Source organism: Pseudophryne corroboree, unplaced genomic scaffold (assembly GCF_028390025.1).
Source record: "Pseudophryne corroboree isolate aPseCor3 unplaced genomic scaffold, aPseCor3.hap2 scaffold_923, whole genome shotgun sequence".
Lineage (NCBI taxonomy): Eukaryota > Metazoa > Chordata > Amphibia > Anura > Myobatrachidae > Pseudophryne > Pseudophryne corroboree.
The window spans coordinates 177,668-199,444 of record NW_026970503.1 but is presented as its reverse complement, the minus strand read 5'-3'; the positions used below and the strand labels follow the sequence as shown (position 1 = coordinate 199,444).

The 21,777-nt window shown below is 43.0% G+C and overlaps 9 non-coding genes across 9 annotated transcripts; 7 read left to right on the top strand and 2 right to left on the bottom strand.

The window, feature by feature from the left end:
- Positions 1-12,788: 12,788 nt before the first annotated feature.
- Positions 12,789-12,952, bottom strand: LOC135046231 (U1 spliceosomal RNA). The gene has a single exon (XR_010238558.1). It is a non-coding gene; the product is annotated as a U1 spliceosomal RNA (small nuclear RNA).
- Positions 12,953-13,096: 144 nt separating this feature from the next.
- Positions 13,097-13,212, top strand: LOC135046276 (U5 spliceosomal RNA). Its single transcript, XR_010238596.1, has one exon. It is a non-coding gene; the product is annotated as a U5 spliceosomal RNA (small nuclear RNA).
- A 270-nt stretch (positions 13,213-13,482) lies between these two features.
- On the top strand, positions 13,483-13,598 carry LOC135046230 (U5 spliceosomal RNA). Its single transcript, XR_010238557.1, has one exon. It is a non-coding gene; the product is annotated as a U5 spliceosomal RNA (small nuclear RNA).
- A 2,479-nt stretch (positions 13,599-16,077) lies between these two features.
- LOC135046226 (U5 spliceosomal RNA) lies at positions 16,078-16,193 on the top strand. Its single transcript, XR_010238553.1, has one exon. It is a non-coding gene; the product is annotated as a U5 spliceosomal RNA (small nuclear RNA).
- Positions 16,194-16,468: 275 nt separating this feature from the next.
- On the top strand, positions 16,469-16,584 carry LOC135046281 (U5 spliceosomal RNA). Its single transcript, XR_010238601.1, has one exon. It is a non-coding gene; the product is annotated as a U5 spliceosomal RNA (small nuclear RNA).
- Positions 16,585-16,859: 275 nt separating this feature from the next.
- LOC135046233 (U5 spliceosomal RNA) lies at positions 16,860-16,972 on the top strand. The gene has a single exon (XR_010238560.1). It is a non-coding gene; the product is annotated as a U5 spliceosomal RNA (small nuclear RNA).
- A 3,841-nt stretch (positions 16,973-20,813) lies between these two features.
- LOC135046277 (U1 spliceosomal RNA) lies at positions 20,814-20,977 on the bottom strand. Its single transcript, XR_010238597.1, has one exon. It is a non-coding gene; the product is annotated as a U1 spliceosomal RNA (small nuclear RNA).
- Positions 20,978-21,121: 144 nt separating this feature from the next.
- On the top strand, positions 21,122-21,237 carry LOC135046275 (U5 spliceosomal RNA). Its single transcript, XR_010238595.1, has one exon. It is a non-coding gene; the product is annotated as a U5 spliceosomal RNA (small nuclear RNA).
- A 270-nt stretch (positions 21,238-21,507) lies between these two features.
- On the top strand, positions 21,508-21,624 carry LOC135046229 (U5 spliceosomal RNA). Its single transcript, XR_010238556.1, has one exon. It is a non-coding gene; the product is annotated as a U5 spliceosomal RNA (small nuclear RNA).
- The last annotated feature ends 153 nt before the right edge of the window (positions 21,625-21,777 follow it).

Genomic DNA, 21,777 nt, shown 5'->3' with positions numbered 1-21,777 from the left:
GGATTACTTTTATGAACAAAAAAAATGCATATAGCAAAGGATAGTTTCAATCTGCCTACCTCTGGGTTATGGGCCCAGCATGCTTCCATTGCAGTACTCTGCTGCACATGTAAGTGCAAGAGATCCTGAAGCACTCACTCATCATGCGAAAGTACCAATGTGTTTCTTCGTTGGTTGCTGGAAGAAACATCTTACAAAAACTCTCCAGATTATTGACTTTTTAAAGTTTTTTTAGGAAACGTTCTAGATGAATGCTTATTAGTCTTTGTCAGTATGTACTTTTTGCAAAGTGTCTCTGTGGTGCAATTGGTTAGTGTGTTCAGCTATTAATCAAAAAGTTGGTGGTTCAATCCCACCCAGGGACATAATTGACCTTGTGATCAGATTTTGGTGATATTTAAGTAGACAAGTCAAAATTGCAAACCCCCTCTTATGGTGTAGGGTACCTGGCCTTCTCTGATGTAATCAGAGTTAGATTTGATTAAGTGATTTTATAAAAAAAACAGCTAGGAAGCACAATTTAGCAGTGGGTTGCAGAGAAAAAGAAAAATGCTGGCAGAAAAATCCAATTGAGTGATTAAACAGCTCTTCATTTTCTGGCTTTATTTTTATGATAACAAATTTGTTCTCTGAAAAGTGTCCACAAAGCCAAGTATCTGATTAACATTTTTGTAGGGATGGTTTTTCACCTATTACTAAATTAAACTTGCTTCATTGGAAAGGCAGCAAGATGCATCCTCATTTCAATATCTACGGAAATAATACAGGTTGACACCAGGAAACATTAACGCCACTGCATCTTTGCTGTTTTCTCATGTGGAAGTCTGTTTAATGTGAAAACAAGGTGATATCTAATTAGCACACAGGTAAGGAATTAAGAAAATCTTTATTTAAGGGTGAAGATGTTTCTCACAAAATCGTTGCCCCAATGCATCATTGAAATTCAAGCTGGAAAGATGATTTTAATATATCACTTGTACATTTTGTATTGCTCTTCTGGTGACAATGTAGTTTGTTTTTGTCAATTACCATTTTAAAAATCGGGTAAAGAAAATTAATTGGATTTTTGAAAGAAAACAATACTGTCAATATACTATTAAAACAAATTAAAATGGTAAAAGTTATTGTACTTTAAGTAAAAATAAAAGCTAAAATATCAATCCCAGTTTTGGATTACTTTAATGAACAAAAAAAAAATGCATATAGCAAAGGATAGTTTCAATCTGCCTACCTCTGGGTTATGGGCCCAGCATGCTTCCAGTGCAGTACTCTGCTGCACATGTAAGTGCAAGAGATCCTGAAGCACTCACTCATCATGCGAAAGTACCAATGTGTTTCTTCATTGGTTGCTGGAAGAAACATCTTACAAAAACTCTCCAGATTATTGACTTTTTAAAGTTTTTCTAGGAAACGTTCTAGATGAATGCTTATTAGTCTTTGTCAGTATGTACTTTTTGCAAAGTGTCTCTGTGGCGCAATCGGTTAGTGTGTTCAGCTATTAATCAGAAGGTTGGTGGTTCAATCCCACCCAGGGACGTAATTGACCTTGTGATCAGATTTTGGTAATATTTAAGTAGACAAGTCAAAATTGCAAAACCCCTCTTATGGTGTAGGGTACCTGGCCTTCTCTGATGTAATCAGAGTTAGATTTGATTAAGTGATTTTATAAAAAAAACAGCTAGGAAGCACAATTTAGCAGTGGGTTGCAGAGAAAAAGAAAAATGCTGGCAGAAAAATCCAATTGAGTGATTAAACAGCTCTTCATTTTCTGGCTTTATTTTTATGATAACAAATTTGTTCTCTGAAAAGTGTCCACAAAGCCAAGTATCTGATTAACATCTTTGTAGGGATGGTTTTTCACCTATTACTAAATTAAACTTGCTTCATTGGAAAGGCAGCAAGATGCATCCTCATTTCAATATCTACGGAAATAATACAGGTTGACACCAGGAAACATTAACGCCACTGCATCTTTGCTGTTTTCTCATGTGGAAGTCTGTTTAATGTGAAAACAAAGTGATATCTAATTAGCACACAGGTAAGGAATTAAGAAAATCTTTATTTAAGGGTGAAGATGTTTCTCACAAAATCGTTGCCCCAATGCATCATTGAAATTCAAGCTGGAAAGATGATTTTAATATATCACTTGTACATTTTGTATTGCTCTTCTGGTGACAATGTAGTTTGTTTTTGTCAATTACCATTTTAATAATCGGGTAAAGAAAAGTAATTGGATTTTTGAAAGAAAACAATACTGTCAATATACTATTAAAACAAATTAAAATGGTAAAAGTTATTGTACTTTAAGTAAAAATAAAAGAGCAAAAATATCAATCCCAGTTTTGGATTACTTTAATTAACAAAAAAAAATGCATATAGCAGAGGATAGTTTCAATCTGCCTACCTCTGGGTTATGGACCCAGCATGCTTTCATAACAGTACTCTGCTGCACATGTAAGTGCAAGAGATCCTGAAGCACTCACTCATCATGGGAAAGTACCAATGTGTTTCTTCATTGGTTGATGGAAGAAACATCTTACAAAAACTCTCCAGATTATTGACTATTTAAAGTTTTTATAGGAAACGTTCTAGATGAATGCTTATTAGCCTTTGTCAGTATGCACTTTTGCAAAGTGTCGCTGTGGCGCAATCAGTTAGTGTGTACAGCTATTAACCAAAAGGTTGGTGGTTCAATCCCACCCAGGGACATAATTGACCTTGTTATCAGATTTTGTTGATCTTTAAGTAGACAAGTCAAAATTTCGAAAACCCCTGTTATGGTGTAGGGTACCTGGCCTTCTCTGATGTAATCAGAGTTAGATTTGATTCAGTGATTTTATAAAAACAGCTAGGAAGCACAATTTAGCAGTGGGTTGCAGAGAAAAAGAAATATGCTATCAAAAAAATCCAATTGAGTGATTAAACAGCTCTTCATTTTCTGGCTTTATTTTTATGCTAACAAATTTGTTCTCTGAAAAGTGTCCACAAAGCCAAGTCTCTGATTAACACCTTTGTAGGGATGGTTTTTCACCTATTACTAAATTAAACTTGCTTCATTGGAAAGGCAGCAAGATGCATCCTCATTTCAATATCTACTGAAATAATAAAGGTTGACACCAGGAAACATTAACGCCACTGCATCCTTGCTGCTTTCTCATGTGGAAGTCTGTTTAATGTGAAAACAAGGTGATATCTAATTAGCACACAGGTAAGGAATTAAGAAAATATTTATTTAAGGGTGAAGATGTTTCTCACAAAATCGTTGCCCCAATGCATCATTGAAATTCAAGCTGGAAAGATGATTTTAATATATCACTTGTACATTTTGTATTGCTCTTCTGGTGACAATGTAGTTTGTTTTTGTCAGTTACCATTTTAATAATCGGGTAAAGAAAATTAATTGGATTTTTGAAAGAAAACAATACTGTCAATATACTATTAAAACAAATTAAAATGGTAAAAGTTATTGTACTTTAAGTAAAAATAAAAGCTAAAATATCAATCCCAGTTTTGGATTACTTTAATGAACAAAAAAAAATGCATATAGCAGAGGATAGTTTCAATCTGCCTACCTCTGGGTTATGGACCCAGCATGCTTCCATTACAGTACTCTGCTGCACATGTAAGTGCAAGAGATCCTGAAGCACTCACTCATCATGGGAAAGTACCAATGTGTTTCTTCATTGGTTGATGGAAGAAACATCTTACAAAAACTCTCCACATTATTGACTTTTTAAAATGTTTCTAGGAATCGTTCTAGATGAATGCTTATTAGCCTTTGTCAGTAAGTACTTTTGCAAAGTGTCGCTGTGGCGCAATCAGTTAGTGTGTAAGGCTATTAACCAAAAGGTTGGTGGTTCAATCCCACCCAGGGACTTAATTGACCTTGTTATCAGATTTTGGTGATCTTTAAGCAGACAAGTCAAAATTTCAAACCCCCTGTTATGGTGTAGGGTACCTGGCCTTCTCTGATGTAATCAGAGTTAGATTTGATTCAGTGATTTTATAAAAACAGCTAGGAAGCACAATTTAGCAGTGGGTTGCAGAGAAAAAGAAATATGCTGGCAGAAAAATCCAATTGAGTGATTAAACAGCTCTTCATTTTCTGGCTTTATTTTTATGCTAACTAATTTGTTCTCTGAAAAGTGTCCACAAAGCCAAGTATCTGATTAACATATTTGTAGGGATGGTTTTTCACCTATTACTAAATTAAACTTGCTTCATTGGAAAGGCAGCAAGATGCATCCTCATTTCAATATCTACTGAAATAATACAGGTTGACACCAGGAAACATTAACGCCACTGCATCCTTGCTGCTTTCTCATGTGGAAGTCTGTTTAATGTGAAAACAAGGTGATATCTAATTAGCACACAGGTAAGGAATTAAGAAAATCTTTATTTAAGGGTGAAGATGTTTCTCACAAAATCATTGCCCCAATGCATCATTGAAATTCAAGCTGGAAAGATGATTTTAATATATCACTTGTACATTTTGTATTGCTCTTCTGGTGACAATGTAGTTTGTTTTTGTCAATTACCATTTTAATAATAGGGTAAAGAAAATTAAGTGGATTTTTGAAAGAAAACAATACTGTCAATATACTATTAAAACAAATTAAAATGGTAAAAGTTATTGTACTTTAAGTAAAAATAAAAGCTAAAATATCAATCCCAGTTTTGGATTACTTTAATGAACAAAAAAAAAATGCATATAGCAAAGGATAGTTTCAATCTGCCTACCTCTGGGTTATGGGCCCAGCATGCTTCCATTGCAGTACTCTGCTGCACATGTAAGTGCAAGAGATCCTGAAGCCCTCACTCATCATGCGAAAGTACCAATGTGTTTCTTCATTGGTTGCTAGAAAAAACATCTTACAAAAACTCTCCAGATTATTGACTTTTTAAAGTTTTTCTAGGAAACGTTCTAGATGAATGCTTATTAGTCTTTGTCAGTATATTCTTTTTGCAAAGTGTCTCTGTGGCGCAATCGGTTAGTGTGTTCAGCTATTAATCAAAAGGTTGGTGGTTCAATCCCACCCAGGGACGTAATTGACCTTGTGATCAGATTTTGGTGATATTTAAGTAGACAAGTCAAAATTGCAAACCCCCTCTTATGGTGTAGGGTACCTGGCCTTCTCTGATGTAATCAGAGTTAGATTTGATTAAGTGATTTTATAAAAAAACAGCTAGGAAGCACAATTTAGCAGTGGGTTGCAGAGAAAAAGAAAAATGCTGGCAGAAAAATACAATTGAGTGATTAAACAGCTCTTCATTTTCTGGCTTTATTTTTATGATAACAAATTTGTTCTCTGAAAAGTGTCCACAAAGCCAAGTCTCTGATTAACACCTTTGTAGGGATGGTTTTTCACCTATTACTAAATTAAACTTGCTTCATTGGAAAGGCAGCAAGATGCATCCTCATTTCAATATCTACTGAAATAATACAGGTTGACACCAGGAAACATTAACGCCACTGCATCCTTGCTGCTTTCTCATGTGGAAGTCTGTTTAATGTGAAAACAAGGTGATATCTAATTAGCACACAGGTAAGGAATTAAGAAAATCTTTATTTAAGGGTAAAGATGTTTCTCACAAAATCATTGCCCCAATGCATCATTGAAATTCAAGCTGGAAAGATGATTTTAATATATCACTTGTACATTTTGTATTGCTCTTCTGGTGACAATGTAGTTTGTTTTTGTCAATTACCATTTTAATAATAGGGTAAAGAAAATTAAGTGGATTTTTGAAAGAAAACAATACTGTCAATATACTATTAAAACAAATTAAAATGGTAAAAGTTATTGTACTTTAAGTAAAAATAAAAGCTAAAATATCAATCCCAGTTTTGGATTACTTTAATGAACAAAAAAAAATGCATATAGCAAAGGATAGTTTCAATCTGCCTACCTCTGGGTTATGGGCCCAGCATGCTTCCATTGCAGTACTCTGCTGCACATGTAAGTGCAAGAGATCCTGAAGCACTCACTCATCATGCGAAAGTACCAATGTGTTTCTTCATTGGTTGCTGGAAGAAACATCTTACAAAAACTCTCCAGATTATTGACTTTTTAAAGTTTTTCTAGGAAACGTTCTAGATGAATGCTTATTAGTCTTTGTCAGTATATTCTTTTTGCAAAGTGTCTCTGTGGCGCAATCGGTTAGTGTGTTCAGCTATTAATCAAAAGGTTGGTGGTTCAATCCCACCCAGGGACGTAATTGACCTTGTGATCAGATTTTGGTGATATTTAAGTAGACAAGTCAAAATTTCAAAAACCCCTGTTATGGTGTAGGGTACCTGGCCTTCTCTGATGTAATCAGAGTTAGATTTGATTCAGTGATTTTATAAAAACAGCTAGGAAGCACAATTTAGCAGTGGTTTGCAAAGAAAAAGAAATATGCTGGCAAAAAAATCCAATTGAGTGATTAAACAGCTCTTCATTTTCTGGCTTTATTTTTATGCTAACAAATTTGTTCTCTGAAAAGTGTCCACAAAGCCAAGTATCTGATTAACATCTTTGTAGGGATGGTTTTTCACCTATTACTAAATTAAACTTGCTTCATTGGAAAGGCAGCAAGATGCATCCTCATTTCAATATCTACTGAAATAATACAGGTTGACACCAGGAAACATTAACGCCACTGCATCCTTGCTGCTTTCTCATGTGGAAGTCTGTTTAATGTGAAAACAAGGTGATATCTAATTAGCACACAGGTAAGGAATTAAGAAAATCTTTATTTAAGGGTGAAGATGTTTCTCACAAAATCGTTGCCCCAATGCATCATTGAAATTCAAGCTGGAAAGATGATTTTAATATATCACTTGTACATTTTGTATTGCTCTTCTGGTGACAATGTAGTTTGTTTTTGTCAATTACCATTTTAATAATAGGGTAAAGAAAATTAAGTGGATTTTTGAAAGAAAACAATACTGTCAATATACTATTAAAACAAATTAAAATGGTAAAAGTTATTGTACTTTAAGTAAAAATAAAAGAGCAAAAATATCAATCCCAGTTTTGGATTACTTTAATTAACAAAAAAAAATGCATATAGCAGAGGATAGTTTCAATCTGCCTACCTCTGGGTTATGGGCCCAGCATGCTTCCATTGCAGTACTCTGCTGCACATGTAAGTGCAAGAGATCCTGAAGCACTCACTCATCATGGGAAAGTACCAATGCGTTTCTTCATTGGTTGATGGAAGAAACATCTTACAAAATCTCTCCAGATTATTGACTTTTTAAAGTTTTCTAGGAATTGTTCTAGATGAATGCTTATTAGCCTTTGTCAGTATGTACGTTTGCAAAGTGTCTCTGTGGTGCAATCGGTTAGTGTGTTTGGTTATTAACCAAAGGGTTGGTGGTTCAATCCCACCCAGGGATGTTATTGACCTTGTCATCAGATTTTGGTGATCTTTAAGTAGACAAGTCAAAATTTCAAACCCCGTCTTATGGTGTAGGGTACCTGGCCTACTCTGATGTAATCAGAGTTAGATTTGATTAAGTGATTTTATCAAAAAAACAGCTAGGAAGCACAATTTAGCAGTGGGTTGCAGAGAAAATGAAATATGCTGGCAGAAAAATCCAATTGAGTGATTAAACAGCTCTTCATTTTCTGGCTTTATTTTTATGCTAACAAATTTGTTCTCTGAAAAGTGTCCACAAAGCCAAGTATCGGATTAACATCTTTGTAGGGATGGTTTTTCACCTATTACTAAATTAAACTTGCTTCATTGGAAAGGCAGCAAGATGCATCCTCATTTCAATATCTACTGAAATAATACAGGTTGACACCAGGAAACATTAACGCCACTGCATCCTTGCTGCTTTCTCATGTGGAAGTCTGTTTAATGTGAAAACAAGGTGATATCTAATTAGCACACAGGTAAGGAATTAAGAAAATCTTTATTTAAGGGTGAAGATGTTTCTCACAAAATCGTTGCCCCAATGCATCATTGAAATTCAAGCTGGAAAGATGATTTTAATATATCACTTGTACATTTTGTATTGCTCTTCTGGTGACAATGTAGTTTGTTTTTGTCAATTACCATTTTAATAATCGGGTAAAGAAAATTAAGTGGATTTTTGAAAGAAAACAATACTGTCAATATACTATTAAAACATATTAAAATGGTAAAAGTTATTGTACTTTAAGTAAAAATAAAAGAGAAAAAATATCAATCCCAGTTTTGGATTACTTTAATTAACAAAAAAAAATGCATATAGCAGAGGATAGTTTCAATCTGCCTACCTCTGGGTTATGAACCCAGCATGCTTTCATTACAGTACTCTGCTGCACATGTAAGTGCAAGAGATCTTGAAGCACTCACTCATCATGGGAAAGTAACAATGTGTTTCTTCGTTGGTTGATGGAAGAAACATCTTACAAAAACTCTCCAGATTATTGACTTTTAAAAGTTTTTCTAGGAAACGTTCTAGATGAATGCTTATTAGCCTTTGTCAGTATGGACTTTTGCAAAGTGTCTCTGTGGCGCAATTGGTTAGTGTGATTGGTTATTAACCAAAGGGTTGGTGGTTCAATCCCACCCAGGGATGTAATTGACCTTGTTATCAGATTTTGGTGATCTTTAAGTAGACAAGTCAAAATTTCAAAAACCCCTGTTATGGTGTAGGGTACCTGGCCTTCTCTGATGTAATCAGAGTTAGATTTGATTCAGTGATTTTATAAAAACAGCTAGGAAGCACAATTTAGCAGTGGTTTGCAGAGAAAAAGAAATATGCTGGCAAAAAAATCCAATTGAGTGATTAAACAGCTCTTCATTTTCTGGCTTTATTTTTATGCTAACAAATTTGTTCTCTGAAAAGTGTCCACAAAGCCAAGTATCTGATTAACATCTTTGTAGGGATGGTTTTTCACCTATTACTAAATTAAACTTGCTTCATTGGAAAGGCAGCAAGATGCATCCTCATTTCAATATCTACTGAAATAATACAGGTTGACACCAGGAAACATTAACGCCACTGCATCCTTGCCGATGATAACCTCAAGTTGGGTCATTCGGTGCTGCAGAGTCGTACGCACTCTTCCACCCGTTCAAGAGCTTTGGTATAACCCCATGGTTCTTAATGTGACCCCAGCATCCTCTAGGTCGTATGAGAAAATAGGATTTTAATACCTACCGGTAAATCCTTTTCTCTTAGTCTGTAGAGGATGCTGGGCACCCGTCCCAGTCCATACTGTGTCTGCAGTTATTACTTGTGGTTATACACATGTTGTGTTATGGTTCTGGTCAGCTTTTTGCTGCAATTGTTCATGCCGTTGGCTTGTGTTCTGTTGAATGCCACGTTCTGCGGCATGCTTAAGGTGTGAGCTGGTAAGATGCTCACCTTAGTTTAACAATAAATCCTTTCCTCGAAATGTCCGTCTCCCTGGGCACAGTTCCTATAACTGGAGTCTGGAGGAGGGGCATAGAGGGAGGAGCCAGTTCACACCCTTTGATAGTCTTAAAGTGCCCATGTCTCTTGCGGATCCCGTCTATACCCCATGGTTCTTAATGTGACCCCAGCATCCTCTACGGACTAAGAGAAAAGGATGCCCTTGCGCACTATCCTGACTTCTCCTCCCGTCTGCTTACTTTGTGCCTTCCAACGCACAATGCGAACTACAGGTGGTGCTGCAGGGCCCACACCCTTTTACTTGCCTTACAGAACAGCTCTGGAGCTGTTACAGTGCCCAGCTGCTGCAAGAAATCAGCTTGAATGCTTCAGGGGATGGGGCATGGCCAACATGAGCCCCACACCAAAGGAGGGTGTGGGTGTTTAATGAGAACTAGGGGTCATCCAAGCACTGCAAAAGGCCGCCATGCCCTGCACGCCCCTTTTCTCTTTTCATATGCAGATGAGGGTTCCAGCCAACTTTGGCCCACTGCTTGGATAACATCACTGTATGCAAATCCGTCTGCTGCAGACCTTCCCCCAGGAATGCTTGTACTTGATGTTGCATATGGTTTGATATTTGATGGTGCTTCAGTATTAGGCAGCCTTCCGCCCTCCCATGTTCATCTGAAAAGATGTGGTCTCCCTGCAGTTGTTGTCCCCAGACGAGAGTTCCCTTGTGCTTCCTCAGTTGAATCTCCTTAACTTGACGGGGGAGGGGCTGCCCGAGCAGCCACCCTCCCCAGCCCTATCCCAACTCATACTTATTTTGCATATGAGATCTCTTGATCATGAAGATTGTTCTCACAGGGTGAGGTTCATCCATTATATTTTAAAATAGGAAGGTACAAATTACATATTTGAATTGCATTTATGTGCTTGATTCAAATGTCCCCCCCCCCCTTCCATTCTCAATTGTGCCCGTCAGCAGCTATTCTAAGGTTGCTGCCAATGGGTGTGACACATTAATTTCTTCTGTGGGGTACACTGGACTCCACAAGGATTCACATTGGGGTGTAGAGTAGGATCTTGATCTGAGGCACCAACCGGCTCAAAGCTTTTGACTGTTCCCAAGATGCTCAGTGCATTCTCCTCTATAACCCCGCTTCCATGAACAGGGAGCTCAGTTTGTAGTTGGTGCCTTCAGTAGCAGGCCACTTAACAGGGGCCTGCCTCAGGCAGCCTATTCTTAGCTATAAATTTTGACAAGAAAAGAAGAACTTGTTTTATGAGAATCTACAAGGGCTGCAGCAGGCTAGGTCTAATAGACATCTTTACTGCAGCTTCATCACTCCCAGCGGCGCTGTATACTCCCATGCCCTGGTTGCTGGGTCACTGCAGCGGAGGCTCCGGTTTCATCCTAAGGTCAGTCACACACACACCACCCTTCCGGATCACGAGGCCGCTGATGAAGGGGAGCGTGGCCGTAGGGGGTGGACCGTGTGCGCACTGGCGTGGACACTGATTACTGGGCAGCCGCTCCACTAGCCACCAGGTACAGTTAAGGAGCACAGGTCTGGGGGTTTTTCTCCTATATTAACCCAATTTTGTACTGCCCGCAGCGCATTGTGATAGGTAATAGGGCCTGATTCAGGTTGGATTGCAATCACAATAAGCGATCCAACTGCAAAAATTGCTAAGAGCATACGCATGTGCCTGCATTTTCTGTGGCACCCCGCAGAGAATGCGATCGCCTCTGCCTGTCAATCGGGGCGGGGGGGGGGATAGGTGGGTCAGCAACACTCCATTTCCAAGTCAGGGATGGAGCGGTGCGGGGGCAAGGCTTCAAAATGGGGTCTGCAACGGAGGAGACACAGGGGGCGTGGTCACAGCGGCTGTATGACATCACATTCAGCCGCTGTGATCACAAAAATGGTGGCGGCTTCCTGCGCGCACATACAGTCTGCACCAGCAGGAGGCTACATCATTTTTTATGATCACGCTGAACTGCAGTGCGACTGCAATTACAGCATGGACAAGAAGGGAGGCGTCATGCTGGGTGGCCATGCCCTTTCACTGTGCAGGAGCCAGCACCGCTCACACACTAGTCCCCGGGTGCAGCCCCCAACCCCCGGGACACCCGGAGCAACAAAATGTAGATTCAGGCCACCAGGCCACGCCCCTACCTATGAAACCATGCCTCCTTTTTACCATTGCGCTGCTTATCTGCGCGCACTGCATTACAATCTCCCTCGCCACCTCTCTGGGTGTCACCAGTGATAGTGACACCTCTGCCATGCTTGTAGCAGCTGGTCCTAAGATCTACGCCTCAAGCCCTGAGTGTTTGCCCTTGTGACTTGTTGATCATCATAGCGAAGCAGATGCTTACAGAAAACTGCAGGGGCTTAGATTGAAAATAAAAAAATTGATAGGTATAAGGTAGAGAGGAGCGGGTTCGGTTCTCCGAGAACCGAATTCCCCACGAACTCCACGTTGTTTACACTGGTCCGAGGCAGGCTCGGTTGTTCCCGCCTGACTCGGAAAACCTGAAAAAGGGAAAATGTCATCATCCCGCTGTCGGATTCTCGCGAGATTCGGATTCCATATAAAGAGCTGCGCGTTGCCGCCATTTTTACTCGTGCATTGAAGATAGAGCGGAATGGACGTGGCTATGTTCTCTCAGTGGAAATCTCAATATCAGTGCTCAGTATCAGTGGTTACTTATTGCTGCTCAGTAATACTAGTAGTGTGTCTCTCCTGCTCAGTGTCAGTTCTCAGTAGTATCCTCATCAGTGCTCAGTATCACTGCTCATTGTCTTGTGCTGCATTGTGGTGCTCAGCATACTACAGTACATTACTAATAGTCCAGTGCTGCATCTTGCTGCTCAGTGTCAGTTCTAGTATCCTCATCAGTGCTCACTATCACTGTTCATTGCATTTTGGTTTTCTGTATACTACAGTAACATAGTAATATAGTAACATATAGTAACATAGTTTTTGAGGTTGAATAGAGGCAAATTGCCCATCGTGTTCAACCTGTTTTAAGTTGTGATGATTCTACATACTTGCTGAATAATGTTTTATGACTAGTTAGCTACTATAACTCATGTTACCCCCGGATTAACCATGTTGATATTTTAAGTATTATAACCTTGGATAGCTTTTTCATTCAGAAATGTATCCATTCCTTTTTTAAATCCAATTACAGAGTCCACCATTACCACCTTCCCTGGCAGGGAATTCCACATCCTGATTGCCCTAACAGTGAAGATCATAGTATCTCACCTGGCAGGTAAGTAGGAGTTGGGCTAGAGCTGTGGAGGATTGCTGCTCGGGCACCCCCTGTCAAGTGAAGGAGATCCAACTGAGGCAGCACAAGGGAACTCTCGAAAGAAGAACAAAGCTAGAGGAAGATCTGAGACAAAGAAATCTGACTTTTACCAGAGCTGACCAGAGGAAAGCACAAACACAGTCCCCCACTACCACAAATAATGCAGTCGAGTTTCCCACATTTGGGGAAATCACAGGGGTCAGCATACCCAGAATGCAATGAATGAACCTCACCCTGGGAGAACAATCTTCATGACCATGGTATCTCCTATGCAAAATAAGTATGATTTGGGATAGGGCTGGGGAGGGCCGCTGCTCAGGCACATCTCTGTCAAGTAAAGGAGATTCAACTGAGGCAGCACAAGGGAACTCTCATCTGGGGACAACAACTGCAGGGAGAACACATATTTTCAGATGAAAATCTTGGTCATGCTCTGGTTTCTCTTCAGAACGAACAAATCTTTCGCCTTTTACTAAAGATTTCCGTGGAGAGGAGCAAAACTGAGTTTTACCTCAATTTTTGCATGCCCCATCTTTTTGGGGTTTCTTTTATCGGTTTAAAGATAGAATGAGTGTGCTTTAATGAAAGCTCATTTGCATAGAAATGACAGTAAATGTTTGTTTCTTTTCAAACAGAACTTTCTTGACCATGCTACTTGCTTGAAAGATCTGGGAGCACATGGAATACAGTACAAACCATGCTTATAGCAAGGAGAAGCCAGGTGAGAAATCTGCTTTCTTTCAAATTGGGCGCTCACTTTGATCTGAATGAGGACTGCTGGCATGGCACTCAGGCGACAGGTGGAATCTTGGTCATGCTCTGGTTTCTCTTCAGAACTAACAAATATTTCGCCTTTTATTAAAGATTTCCGTGGAGAGGAGCAAAACTGAGTTTTATCTCAATTTTTGCATGCCCCATATTATCGGGGTTTCTTTTATCAGTTTAAAGACAGAACGAGTGTGCTTTCTTGTTAGCTTTAATGTAAGTTTATTTGTATAACAATGACAGTAAATGTCTGTTTCTTTTCAAGCAGAACTTTCTTGACCATACTAATTGCTTGAAAGATCTGGGAGCACATGGAAAAGAGTACAAACCATGCTTATAGCAAGGGGAAGCCTGGTGAGAAATCTGCTTTCTTTCTTTCAAATTGGGTGCTCACTTTGAGCTGAATGAGGACTGCTGGCATCAGGGCCGGCTCTAGGCATGTTCGAATAGAGCGGCCGCGCAGGGCGCCACCCTTAATGGGCGCCACGCGCTGGCGCCGCCATATTCGATGCTGGAGCCGGCCCTGTGTGTGTGCTGCTGCAGCATTTGGCGGTCGCGCTGTGTATGCGCGCTGCGCGGCGCCGGTATCTAACGTCAGACGCCGGCGCCGCGCATAGCCCGCCTGCACAAGTGGCCGCCCACCCGCCCGCCAGCCCGGACCCAGGCTCAGGCTCACTCGCCCGGCCTCCCGCCCGCCCGCCAGCGCTCCCACACAGGCGGACAGCAGTACTCCTCCCCAGCGCCGCAGGTATTTTTTTTTTTTTGGGGGGGGGAGATCCGCACTGTGGGGGCATTTCTGGCACACAGGGGGCATTTTTGGTTATGTGGGGGCATTTCTGGCACTGTGGGGGCATTTCTGGCTCTGTGGGGGGCATTTCTGGCACTGTGGGGGCATTTCTGGCACTGTGGGGGCATTGCATATCTGGCTCTGTGGGGGCATATTTGGCACTGTGGGGACATATCAGGCACTGTGGGGACATTTCTGGCACTGTGGGGGCATTTCTGGCACTGTGTGGGCATTTCTGGCACTGTGGGGGCATTTCTGGCACTGTGGGGGCATTTATCTGGCTCTGTGGGGGCATTTATCTGGCTCTGTGGGGGCATTTATCTGGCTCTGTGGGGGCATTTATCTGGCACTGTGGGGGAATTTCTGGCACTGTGGGGGCATTTCTGGCACTGTGGGGACATATCAGGCACTGTGGGGGCATATCTGGCACTGTGGGGGCATATCTGGCACTGTGGGGGCATATCTGGCACTGTGGGGGCATTTCTGGCACTGTGGGGGCATTTCTGGCACTGTGGGGGCATTTATCTGGCTCTGTGGGGGCATTTATCTGGCACTGTGGGGGCATTTATCTGGCACTGGGGGCATTTATCTGGCACTGTGGGGGCATTTCTGGCACCGTGGGGGCATATCTGGCACTGTGGGGGCATATCTGGCACTGTGGGGGCATATCTGGCACTGTGGGGACATATCTGGCACTGTGGGGGCATTTATCTGGCTCTGTGGGGGCATTTATGTATCAGGCACCGTGGGGGCATTTATGTATCAGGCACCGTGGGGGCATTTATGTATCATGCACCGTGGGGGCATTTATGTATCATGCACCGTGGGGGCATTTATGTATCAGGCACCGTGGGGACATTTATGTATCTGGCACCGTGGGGGCATTTATGTATCTGGCACCGTGGGGGCATTTATGTATCTGGCACCGTGGGGGCATTTATGTATCAGGCACCGTGGGGGCATTTATGTATCTGGCACCGTGGGGGCATTTATGTATCTGGCACCGTGGGGGCATTTATGTATCTGGCACCGTGGGGGCATTTCTTGCACTGTGGGGGCATTTCTTGCACTGTGGGGACATTTCTTGCACTGTGGGGGCATATCTTGCACTGTGAGGGCATTAATGTATGTGGCACTGTGGGGGCATATCTGCGCTGTGGGGGCATTTATCCATCTGGAACTGTGTGGCCATTTATGTAGCTGGCACTGCTGGGGGGCATGTCACGTGTAGCTGGCACTGCTGGGGGGCATGTCATGTGTAGCTGGCACTGCTGGGGGGCATATCATGTAGTGTTCCCGCTAGGCGTCTGTGGCTGGGCAGTGTGTCTCAGTGCTCTACCTGGCGCAATGTGTCTAACGTGCTCTTATAGGAGGTTCTACCTGGTGCAATGTGTATTAGCTGCACTACTGTGTGGTGTAATGTGAATTGCCACTATAATGTGGCTACGCACCTTCCCCACGAAGTAACTCCCCTAAATTTTTGCTGCGCGCCTTCGGCGCGCACTGTCCATGCTTTAGCGTGTGGAAATGGGAACAACAAGCATTACAGTATGTACATCATTTTGCCCACCTAACTTAAAAATGTGCCCTCCCTGTGATCAGCAACCTGCCCTAAAAAGTGAACACTAGCACGTGTAGCTGGCACTGCTGGAGGGCATGTCATGTGTAGCTGGCACTGCTGGGGGACGAGACCACGCCCACTTTTTCAAGAGGCCACACCCACTTTTCCAAGGGCGCGCGCGCCTTCGGCGCGCGCATGGGGGGGGGGCACTTTTACATTTTCTCGCTCAGGGTGCTAGTAGGCCTGGAGCCGGCCCTGGCTGGCATGGCACTCAGGCGACAGGTGGAATCTTGGTCATGCTCTGGTTTCTCTTCAGAACGAACAAATCTTTCGCCTTTTACTAAAGATTTCCATGGAGAGGAGCAAAACTGAGTTTTATCTCAAATTTTGCATGCCCCATCTTATTGGGGTTTTATTTTATCGGTTTAAAGATAGAACGAGTGTGCTTTAATGTAAGCTCATTTGCATAGAAATGACAGTAAATGTTTGTTTCTTTTCAAACAGAACTTTCTTGACTATACTAATTGCTTGAAAGATCTGGGAACACATGGAAAAAAATACAAACCATGTTTATAGCTAGGGGAAGCCTGGTGAGAAATCTGCTTTCTTTCTTTCAAATTGGGTGCTCACTTTGAGCTGAATAAGAACTGCTGGCATGGCACTCAGGCGACAGGTGGAATCTTGGTCATGCTCTGGTTTCTCTTCAGAACGAACAAATCTTTCGCCTTTTACTAAAGATTTCCGTGGAGAGGAGCAAAACTGAGTTTTATCTCATTTTTTCCTTGCCCCATCTTATTGGGGTTTTATTTTATCTGTTTAAAGATAGAACGAGTGTGCTTTAATGTAAGCTCATTTGCATAGAAATTACAGTAAATGTTTGTTTCTTTTCAAACAGAACTTTCTTGACCACACTAATTGCTTGAAAGATCTGGGAGCACATGGAAAAGAGTACAAACCATGTTTATAGCAAGGGTAAGCCTGGTGAGAAATCTGCTTTCTTTCATTCAAATTGGGTGCTCACTTTCAGCTGAATGAGAACTGCTGGCATGGCACTCAGGCGACAGGTGGAATCTTGGTCATGCTCTGGATTCTCTTCAGAACTAACAAATATTTCGCCTTTTATTAAAGATTTCCGTGGAGAGGAGCAAAACTGAGTTTTATCTCAATTTTTGCATGCCCCATATCATACCTCCCAACTGTCCCGATTTTCGCGGGACAGTCCCGTTTTTTGGGGACTGTCCCGCTGTCCCACCTGCGGGCCGCAGTGTCCCGCGGTGGGGAGGACAGTTGGGAGGCTCTGTCTGTCGCTGCCCTGCTTAGCAGAGCAGCGGTGAATAGACGCTGTGCGCATGCGCACAGCGTCTATTCACTGAAGTCAGAGGGAGAGGTGGCATGCCAGCGGCTCACAGAGCGCTGGGCATGCCCCCTCAGTGCCGAAAACGGGGGCGTGACTCGCGATCGCGGGTCCTCCCGCGAAGTCACACCCCCTTTTACTTAGGCCACGCTGCAATTGTTCATGCCGTTGGCTTGTGTTCTGTTGAATGCCACGTTCTGCGGCATGCTTAAGGTGTGAGCTGGTAAGATGCTCACCTTAGTTTAACAATAAATCCTTTCCTCGAAATGTCCGTCTCCCTGGGCACAGTTCCTATAACTGGAGTCTGGAGGAGGGGCATAGAGGGAGGAGCCAGTTCACACCCTTTGATAGTCTTAAAGTGCCCATGTCTCTTGCGGATCCCGTCTATACCCCATGGTTCTTAATGTGACCCCAGCATCCTCTACGGACTAAGAGAAAAGGATGCCCTTGCGCACTATCCTGACTTCTCCTCCCGTCTGCTTACTTTGTGCCTTCCAACGCACAATGCGAACTACAAGTGGTGCTGCAGGGCCCACACCCTTTTACTTGCCTTACAGAACAGCTCTGGAGCTGTTACAGTGCCCAGCTGCTGCAAGAAATCAGCTTGAATGCTTCAGGGGATGGGGCATGGCCAACATGAGCCCCACACCAAAGGAGGGTGGGGGTGTTTAATGAGAACTAGGGGTCATCCAAGCACTGCAAAAGGCCGCCATGCCCTGCACGCCCCTTTTCTCTTTTCATATGCAGATGAGGGTTCCAGCCAACTTTGGCCCACTGCTTGGATAACATCACTGTATGCAAATCCGTCTGCTGCAGACCTTCCCCCAGGAATGCTTGTACTAGATGTTGCATATGGTTTGATATTTGATGGTGCTTCAGTATTAGGCAGCCTTCCGCCCTCCCATGTTCATCTGAAAAGATGTGGTCTCCCTGCAGTTGTTGTCCCCAGACGAGAGTTCCCTTGTGCTTCCTCAGTTGAATCTCCTTAACTTGACGGGGGAGGGGCTGCCAGAGCAGACACCCTCCCCAGCCCTATCCCAACTCATACTTATTTTGCATATGAGATTTCTTGATCATGAAGATTGTTCTCACAGGGTGAGGTTCATCCATTATATTTTAAAATAGGAAGGTACAAATTACATATTTGAATTGCATTTATGTGCTGGATTCAAATGTCCCCCCCCCCCCCTTCCATTCTCAATTGTGCCCGTCAGCAGCTATTCTAAGGTTGCTGCCAATGGGTGTGACACATTAATTTCTTCTGTGGGGTACACTGGACTCCACAAGGATTCACATTGGGGTGTAGAGTAGGATCTTGATCTGAGGCACCAACCGGCTCAAAGCTTTTGACTGTTCCCAAGATGCTCAGTGCATTCTCCTCTATAACCCCGCTTCCATGAACAGGGAGCTCAGTTTGTAGTTGGTGCCTTCAGTAGCAGGCCACTTAACAGGGGCCTGCCTCAGGCAGCCTATTCTTAGCTATAAATTTTGACAAGAAAAGAAGAACTTGTTTTATGAGAATCTACAAGGGCTGCAGCAGGCTAGGTCTAATAGACATCTTTACTGCAGCTTCATCACTCCCAGCGACGCTGTATACTCCCGTGCCCTGGTTGCTGGGTCACTGCAGCGGAGGCTCCGGTTTCATCCTAAGGTCAGTCACACACACACCACCCTTCCGGATCACGAGGCCGCTGTTGAAGGGGAGCGTGGCCGTAGGGGGTGGACCGTGTGCGCACTGGCGTGGACACTGATTACTGGGCAGCCGCTCCACTAGCCACCAGGTACAGTTAAGGAGCACAGGTCTGGGGGTTTTTCTCCTATATTAACCCAATTTTGTACTGCCCGCAGCGCATTGTGATAGGTAATAGGGCCTGATTCAGGTTGGATTGCAATCACAATAAGCGATCCAACTGCAAAAATTGCTAAGAGCATACGCATGTGCCTGCATTTTCTGCGGCACCCCGCAGAGAATGCGATCGCCTCTGCCTGTCAATCGGGGCGGGGGGGGGGGGATAGGTGGGTCAGCAACACTCCATTTCCAAGTGAGGGATGGAGCGGTGCGGGTGCAAGGCTTCAAAATGGGGTCTGCAATGGAGGAGACACAGGGGGCGTGGTCACAGCGGCTGTATGACATCACATTCAGCCGCTGTGATCACAAAAATGGTGGCGGCTTCCTGCGCGCACATACAGTCTGCACCAGCAGGAGGCTACACCATTTTTTATGATCACGCTGAACTGCAGTGCGACTGCAATTACAGCATGGTCAAGAAGGGAGGCGTCATGCTGGGTGGCCATGCCTTTTCACTGTGCAGGAGCCAGCACCGCTCACACACTAGTCCCCGGGTGCAGTCCCCAACCCCCGGGACACCCGGAGCAACAAAATGTAGATTCAGGCCACCAGGCCACGTCCCTACCTATGAAACCATGCCTCCTTTTTACCATTGCGCTGCTTATCTGCGCGCACTGCATTACAATCTCCCTCGCCACCTCTCTGGGTGTCACCAGTAATAGTGACACCTCTGCCATGCTTGTAGCAGCTGGTCCTAAGATCTACGCCTCAAGCCCTGAGTGTTTGCCCTTGTGACTTGTTGATCATCATAGCGAAGCAGATGCTTACAGAAAACTGCAGGGGCTTAGATTGAAAATAAAAAAATTGATGGGTATAAGGTAGAGAGGAGCGGGTTCGGTTCTCCGAGAACCGAATTCCCCACGAACTCCACGTGGTTTACACTGGTCCGAGGCAGGCTCGGTTGTTCCCGCCTGACTCGGAAAACCTGAACAAGGGAAAATGTCATCATCCCGCTGTCGGATTCTCGCGAGATTCGGATTCCATATAAAGAGCTGCGCGTTGCCGCCATTTTTACTCGTGCATTGAAGAGAGAGCGGAATGGACGTGGCTATGTTCTCTCAGTGGAAATCTCAATAGCAGTGCTCAGTATCAGTGGTTACTTATTGCTGCTCAGTAATACTAGTAGTGTGTCTCTCCTGCTCAGTGTCAGTTCTCAGTAGTATCCTCATCAGTGCTCAGATCACTGCTCATTGTCTTGTGCTGCATTGTGGTGCTCAGCATACTACAGTACATTACTAATAGTCCAGTGCTGCATCTTGCTGCTCAGTGTCAGTTCTAGTATCCTCATCAGTGCTCACTATCACTGTTCATTGCATTTTGGTTTTCTGTATACTACAGTAACATAGTAATATAGTAACATATAGTAACATAGTTTTTGAGGTTGAATAGAGGCAAATTGCCCATCGTGTTCAACCTGTTTTAAGTTGTGATGATTCTACATACTTGCTGAATAATGTTTTATGACTAGTTAGCTACTATAACTCATGTTACCCCCGGATTAACCATGTTGATATTTTAAGTATTATAACCTTGGATAGCTTTTTCATTCAGAAATGTATCCATTCCTTTTTTAAATCCAATTACAGAGTCCGCCATTACCACCTTCCCTGGCAGGGAATTCCACATCCTGATTGCCCTAACAGTGAAGATCATAGTATCTCACCTGGCAGGTAAGTAGGAGTTGGGCTAGAGCTGTGGAGGATTGCTGCTCGGGCACCCCCTGTCAAGTGAAGGAGATCCAACTGAGGCAGCACAAGGGAACTCTCGAAAGAAGAACAAGGCTAGAGGAAGATCTGAGACAAAGAAATCTGACTTTTACCAGAGCTGACCAGAGGAAAGCACAAACACAGTCCCCCACTACCACAAATAATGCAGTCGAGTTTCCCACATTTGGGGAAATCACAGGGGTCAGCATACCCAGAATGCAATGAATGAACCTCACCCTGGGAGAACAATCTTCATGACCATGGTATCTCCTATGCAAAATAAGTATGATTTGGGATAGGGCTGGGGAGGGCCGCTGCTCAGGCACATCTCTGTCAAGTAAAGGAGATTCAACTGAGGCAGCACAAGGGAACTCTCATCTGGGGACAACAACTGCAGGGAGAACACATATTTTCAGATGAAAATCTTGGTCATGCTCTGGTTTCTCTTCAGAACGAACAAATCTTTCGCCTTTTACTAAAGATTTCCGTGGAGAGGAGCAAAACTGAGTTTTACCTCAATTTTTGCATGCCCCATCTTTTTGGGGTTTCTTTTATCGGTTTAAAGATAGAATGAGTGTGCTTTAATGAAAGCTCATTTGCATAGAAATTACAGTAAATGTTTGTTTCTTTTCAAACAGAACTTTCTTGACCATGCTACTTACTTGAAAGATCTGGGAGCACATGGAATACAGTACAAACCATGCTTATAGCAAGGAGAAGCCAGGTGAGAAATCTGCTTTCTTTCAAATTGGGCGCTCACTTTGATCTGAATGAGGACTGCTGGCATGGCACTCAGGCGACAGGTGGAATCTTGGTCATGCTCTGGTTTCTCTTCAGAATGAACAAATCTTTCGCCTTTTATTAAAGATTATCCGTGGAGAGGAGCAAAACTGAGTTTTATCTCAATTTTTGCATGCCCCATATTATTGGGGTTTCTTTTATCAGTTTAAAGACAGAACGAGTGAGCTTTCTTGTTGGCTTTAATGTAAGTTTATTTGTATAACAATGACAGTAAATGTCTGTTTCTTTTCAAGCAGAACTTTCTTGACCATACTAATTGCTTGAAAGATCTGGGAGCACATGGAAA